This window comes from Otolemur garnettii, unplaced genomic scaffold (assembly GCF_000181295.1).
Source record: "Otolemur garnettii isolate 467f Iridium unplaced genomic scaffold, OtoGar3 scaffold00016, whole genome shotgun sequence".
NCBI lineage: Eukaryota > Metazoa > Chordata > Mammalia > Primates > Galagidae > Otolemur > Otolemur garnettii.
In genome coordinates, this window is record NW_003852411.1 from 21,445,450 (window position 1) to 21,450,997 (window position 5,548).

Sequence of the window (5,548 nt, forward strand, 5' to 3'; positions counted from 1 at the left end):
GCCACAACGCCCGGCTATTTTTTGGTTGTAGCCATCATTGTTGTTTGGTGGGTCCGGGCTGGGGATTTGAACCCGCCACCTTAGGTGTACGTGGCTGGCGCCTTAGCTGGTTGAGCTATAGGCGCCCAGCCTGTGCTTCAGTTTTTTAAAAACTACTTTAAAAATATATTGTGAAAGCTCAGCACCTCTAGCTCAGTGGTTAGGGTGCCAGCCACATACACTGGAGCTGGGAGGTTCGAACCCAGCCCAGGCCTGCCAAAGAACAATGACAACTACAACCAGGGCATTGTAGCAGGTGCCAGTAGCTACTTGGGAGGCTGAGGCAAGATAATTGCTTAAGCCGAAGAGTTTGAGGTTGCTGTGAGTTGTGACGTCATGGCACTCTACCCAGGGCAACAGCTTGAGATTCTGTCTGAAAAAAAAAAAAGAAAAGATATGTTGTGAAGATTAAGTGACTGATATATGTTGTTAGCATTTTACAAGTATGCCTGCTACATAGTAAGTGCTCAATTAAATTTAGCTATTAAAGGTTGAGCATCCCAAATCCAAAACTCCAGAATTTGAAATGTTCCAAAATCTAAAACTTTTTGAGCCACCTACATGACTCCCAAAGGAAATGCTCATCAAACCATTTGGGATTTGGGATATTCAACCCATGAGTCACGCAAATCGTCTAAAAAAAAATCTGAAATCCAAAACACTCTGGGCCCATTTTGAATAAAGGATAGTCAACTTGTATTATCATTAGCTAGCATAGTAGTACCTAGACCACTCCTGCCTCTGTACCTTAGATCCCCTTGGTATTAAAAGGAGTCTTTTACTGTCACCTTGAGCTGCAAATCCTAGGAATTTCCATCAGTAGAACATTAGTTTTTACTCAAAGCATCCAGAGTCCCGAAGAATTGCTAGTAATGGCCATGCTCTGCCGTGTAACAAGTTGGTCACAAAGGTTGAGGTTCTTAGTCTTGCACAGAGGCAAGACTGACCATGATAGAGAACAAAGTCCCGAAAGAGAGTCACATGGAACATTCTGGAGTCCAAAATGAGGTCAGGCAGAAATAAGGCTGCTCGTGTTTGTCAGGGGAGACTGCAAGAAGCATGTGTCATGGGGATTTAGAGCCAGTTTTTCTTGAATTTATAATTTGGGCTTCCACACACTTCAACTTCATCTGCCTTGATCAGATGGGCCAGTGAGTTAATTCCAAGAAATTAGCTTTATGTCATGCTGAGGCCCTGGACACATCAAGTGGACTTAATTGGAAGTGCTGCATTCCCCGGCAGCCCCCTTGAATACACGGCAGCACTTGGTATCATCATTTGACACGACTTAAGGCCACGGTGCTGAGAAGAGGCAGAGTCTGCACTGAATGTGGCTCGCTGGCTCTGGAGCCAACATGCACATGTGCTGTTGATCTGGGAGCTGATATGTCCGGTAATGTTTCTTACTCGGTCCCTTCCCTCACCTTTGCTCAGTTTTGCTGCTCCACTTTTGAATGGGCCTGGGGAGTCCGTCTGCATGATTTTGTGCCTCTGAGTCACATTAAAATTCACAGACACAGAAGCAGAGTGTATTTACTAACCACAAGGGAAAAATGACTTCTGAGCCCTCAGACCCCTCAGATTTACCTAATCCTGGAGCAGCTTCATGGACTTGTAAGTAATAAGGATCAGAAAGATTTCCTAGGGCTGCCTTTTTTCAAACTTATTTGCTATCCTGCCCTTTGTAAGACTGAGATCGCCATACCTGACTTCATCATCTACTGCAAAATGTATCCCTTTTCCTGTTAGACTCTCAGGTCATTTGGGGGCTCTCGATTTAGTTGAGAGAGCTATGTGGGTTGCAATGAGAAAGGACTTTGCAAGCAGCAGTATTAAGTTTGAACTTTGTCTCTGTTACTGATTAGCCATATGAACCTGAGTGACCTACTTAAACATCCTTAGGCATATTATTTGTAAAATAAAAAAAACAAACAATGTTTTCTTCTTCTATGTTGAAGGAAAGTTTCAGCTGTTAACAAAGTGATAGTTACTTACACAAAAGTGCCTGGCGTAAAATATCCACTCAGCGTTTACCCTCGACCTGTGTACTTTTCTCCTTCCTTCCCTCACTTCTCCCTAGAAAAGACAGCTCACACAGGTAAGATTCACCAACAAGTTTGGAAACGAGTAGGCAGATGTACCTGTGGTTGCCTTCGGGTTGAAGAGTAGGTAGTCTGGACAGCTTCTAACCAGAAACAAATGGCCCCCACCAATAAGAACACTTGAATTTCCAGGGCCCTTGGGAGAGGCCTGGAGCTGGCATGTCTCTCCTGTTTCCTTCTTTGCATTAATAACACAAAAGAATTGGCTGTTCATTGAATTGGTAAAGTGAAAAATATGCTGAAGTGAACAGACTGGCAGCAAAGTAATTCAATGCACAGATGTACCCTGGGTACCTACCTTTAAGTGCAGATACTGAGCCAAGCATGGGGCTCTGAAGATAATTAAGGCCTAATAAGTAGACTTTTGAACAAGAGGAAAGCCCTACCACATACCTGGCTGGCCAGCCAATGTAGGAATCCTTGTACACCAACTCATATAATCAATTATGTTTCTCTGAGTTTGGAATTGATCAATTTAAATTTTTTTTTTTTTTTTTGAGACAGAGCCTCAAGCTATCCCCCTGCGTAGAGTGCCATGGCATCACAGCTCACAGCAACCTCCAACTCCTGGGCTCAAGCAAGTCTCCTGCCTCAGCCTCCCAAGTAGCTGGGACCACAGGCGCCCGCCACAACGCCCGGCTATTTTTTAGTTGCAGCCATCATTGTTGTTTGGCGGGCCCGGGCTGGGGATTCGAACCCGCCACCTTAGGTGTATGTGGCTGGTGCCTTAGCCGCTTGAGCCACAGGCGCCGAGCCGATCAATTTAAATTTCTTATCATCAGCCCACTGTGCTCTTTACCTTGCTCCAGTATTGCCTAGCACACCATCTGTGGAGTATTCTTGAGTTTTCCAGTCCCTGGCACTCCCTTCTCATGTGTAAGATGAACTCAGAGGCGAAGCTAGCTAGAGTCCAAAGATTCTGTTTTTCTCACTGGCTCTTTCCTTTTGGATGGTTTTGCTCCACAATATAACTTTATCTCCTTGCAACTTCGCTTGCTTTCCTTCCTCTTTCCTTAATTCTACTGCTTTAACCCTCCTCAAAAAGTCTCAGAAGTAGAGAATCAAATTTATTCTTTTTTTTTTTCTGAGACAGAGCCTCAAGCTGTTGCCTTGGGTAGAGTGCTGTGGCGTCACAGCTCACAGCAACCTCCAACTCCTGGGCTTAAGCAATGCTCTTGCCTCAGCCTCCCAAGTAGCTGCGACTACAGGCACTTGCCACATGCCCGGCTATTTTTTGGTTGTAGTTGTCATTGTTGTTTGGCAGGCCCAGTCTGGATTCAAACCAGCCAGCTCTGGTGTATGTGGCTAGAGCCTTAGCCACTTGAGCTACAGGTGCTGAGCCATCAAATTCATTCTGAAAGAATGCACTCTCTAAGCAGAATGTTCATCCTTTTCCAAAGCAGTTTCTGAAAAGTTTTCTCCATTAAAAAAAAAAAAAAACCCAAACACTTACCTTGTTTGCATAGAGCAGATACTTTGATTTAAATTCAAATAGCCAAAGGTAGTGTTTGTCACAGAAAACAAAACAAAGAAGTCGAAACCCCCAAAATTCTTTGTTCCAGAATAAAAGTAAACAGAAAGTGCTGACTTTGATCAAAGTGCTCTCAGTTTAAAACAGAAGCCACGGGTCTTTATTGCTGTGCTGATGACTGCAGAAAATATACTCACTACAGGAAAAAATATGTTTAGTACGAGAACCTGATACTTCCGTGATCTCAAGGGAGGGCCAAATGATGAGTCAGAATACAGCTGTTGGATTGGCAGGACACAGACTCCTCCTGCCCTTTCCCCCACCCTCCCGGGCGTCACATTCTGGCAAAGCCCTACAACATTGGGGGAGCATGTGGTTAGCGGCGCGCTTAGCACTGTCGCCATTAGAGGGCGCCAAGTCACCTTTCTCAGTGAAACAGGCGGTGTGCTTTAGAAACCATCTGCAAACCCTGACTCTTGTTTGAACCGTCTTAGGAGCTGTCCAAAGGAGAAAGTAATTTAGGTGACAATTACCTCATCAAGTTCTTCCAAGCCTGGAGTTCTCTAACACCGGGGGCCTGAGTTTAAAATTCAAGACCTACCAGAAGTTTCAGCAGCTTCATCCTTCAGACTGGATCAGCAGCCGGAGCTGGTAACATGCATTGCAGAAAGCATAAAGCTACTTTTTAAAAGATATTAACCTAGGATCCAAGGAGGGAATTAAGTACAGAAGGAGTTGCAGCAACAGAGTACACTAAGTCGTCATTTTTTTTTTTTTTTTTCCCACTGTGTGCTTGAAGCTACCATAGCAGCAGACATGTTAGGTGTTTTGTTTAGGGACATTTTCCAGTGTGGTTCATTGCAAAAGCCCACAGGAGTAAGAAAGCATAAATGAGGACAGTGGGCCAGGTAAGATCTGACTGGAAAGCGCATTCCATCTCTATTCAGTTCAGCTAAATGTTGCCATTTGAAAGCATGAACCCTATACTGCAAGGCTTAAGGTTCCCTTCAAAAGAAGCTGCAAATCCAGATTTTTAATATAAAATCTTCTATTGGCAGCAAATTAACTTTTTTCATTTGAAAAATATCAAGCCCACAGAAAAGTTGAAAGAACAGTATCATTAATGAACACCAATATATCTGCCACCCATATTCTTCTTATTATAACGACCTTTTGGTACATTCTCTCTCTCTCTTTCCCTTTTGCTTCCTACACACACACACACACACACACACACCCTTTTTGACAAACTAAGTAATCTGTAAGAATCATGTTGCCAGCTTGTTCCTGTAGCTCAGCGGTGAGGGCACCAGCCACATGCACCGGAGCTGGCAGGTTCTAATCCAACCCAGGCCTGCCAAACAACAATGACAATTGCAACCAAAAAAAAAAAAAAAAAAAAAAAAAAAATAGCCTGGCACCTGTAGTCCCAGCTACTGGGGAGGCTAAGGCAAGAGACTTGCTTAAGCCCAGGAGTTTGAGGTTGCTGTGAGCTGTGACACCGTGGCACTCTGCCCAGGGTGATAGCTTGAGACTGTGTCCGAAATAAAAAAAAAAAGAATCATGTTGCCATCATGATATTTCAGCATGCATCTCATAGGAAAAGACAATATCCTACAGTTCAACCCAAGGGTGCAGGGCAGTCCAGTCCAGTGTCAACCTGTTAAAATGGTGCATAGGACATGTGGCTAGAGAGGCAGGGGCCCCACCCAGACAAGCAGTGTGGGAAACTGTGGAAAATACTGTTCACAGTCGTCTCAGTCTCAGCAGCAGTCCCTGACAGGGTGGTGAGGACCGTCCCGGGGGTGTGTGGGAGCACCCAGGCTCCTCTCTTCCTCTTCAGAGCTGCACAGAAGCTGCAGGTCCCTGGCTTCTAGGCTCTCAGAATGGTGCCTAGCGTAAGCTGTTCGAGGTTCAGACGCCTGTGGGATTCTGC

General features: G+C 44.7%; 1 protein-coding gene across 3 annotated transcripts in view; it reads right to left on the bottom strand.

Annotated features, from left to right (window-relative positions):
* LOC100953121 (dimethylaniline monooxygenase [N-oxide-forming] 4) overlaps positions 1 to 3,830 on the bottom strand; it is a 24,546-nt gene extending 20,716 nt beyond the window's left edge. Inside the window, exons 1-2 of one of the 3 annotated variants that reach the window (XM_023510841.1) lie at positions 3,595 to 3,830; positions 2,035 to 2,115 (exon numbers count right to left, since the gene is read on the bottom strand). The gene's annotated coding sequence lies outside the window, so the exon portion shown is untranslated. Of the gene's footprint in view, positions 1 to 2,034; positions 2,116 to 2,940; positions 3,203 to 3,594 lie in introns of those variants that run through there. The other 2 variants (XM_023510840.1, XM_023510842.1) reach the window with 2 other exon arrangements.
* Between the last annotated feature and the right edge of the window lie 1,718 nt (positions 3,831 to 5,548).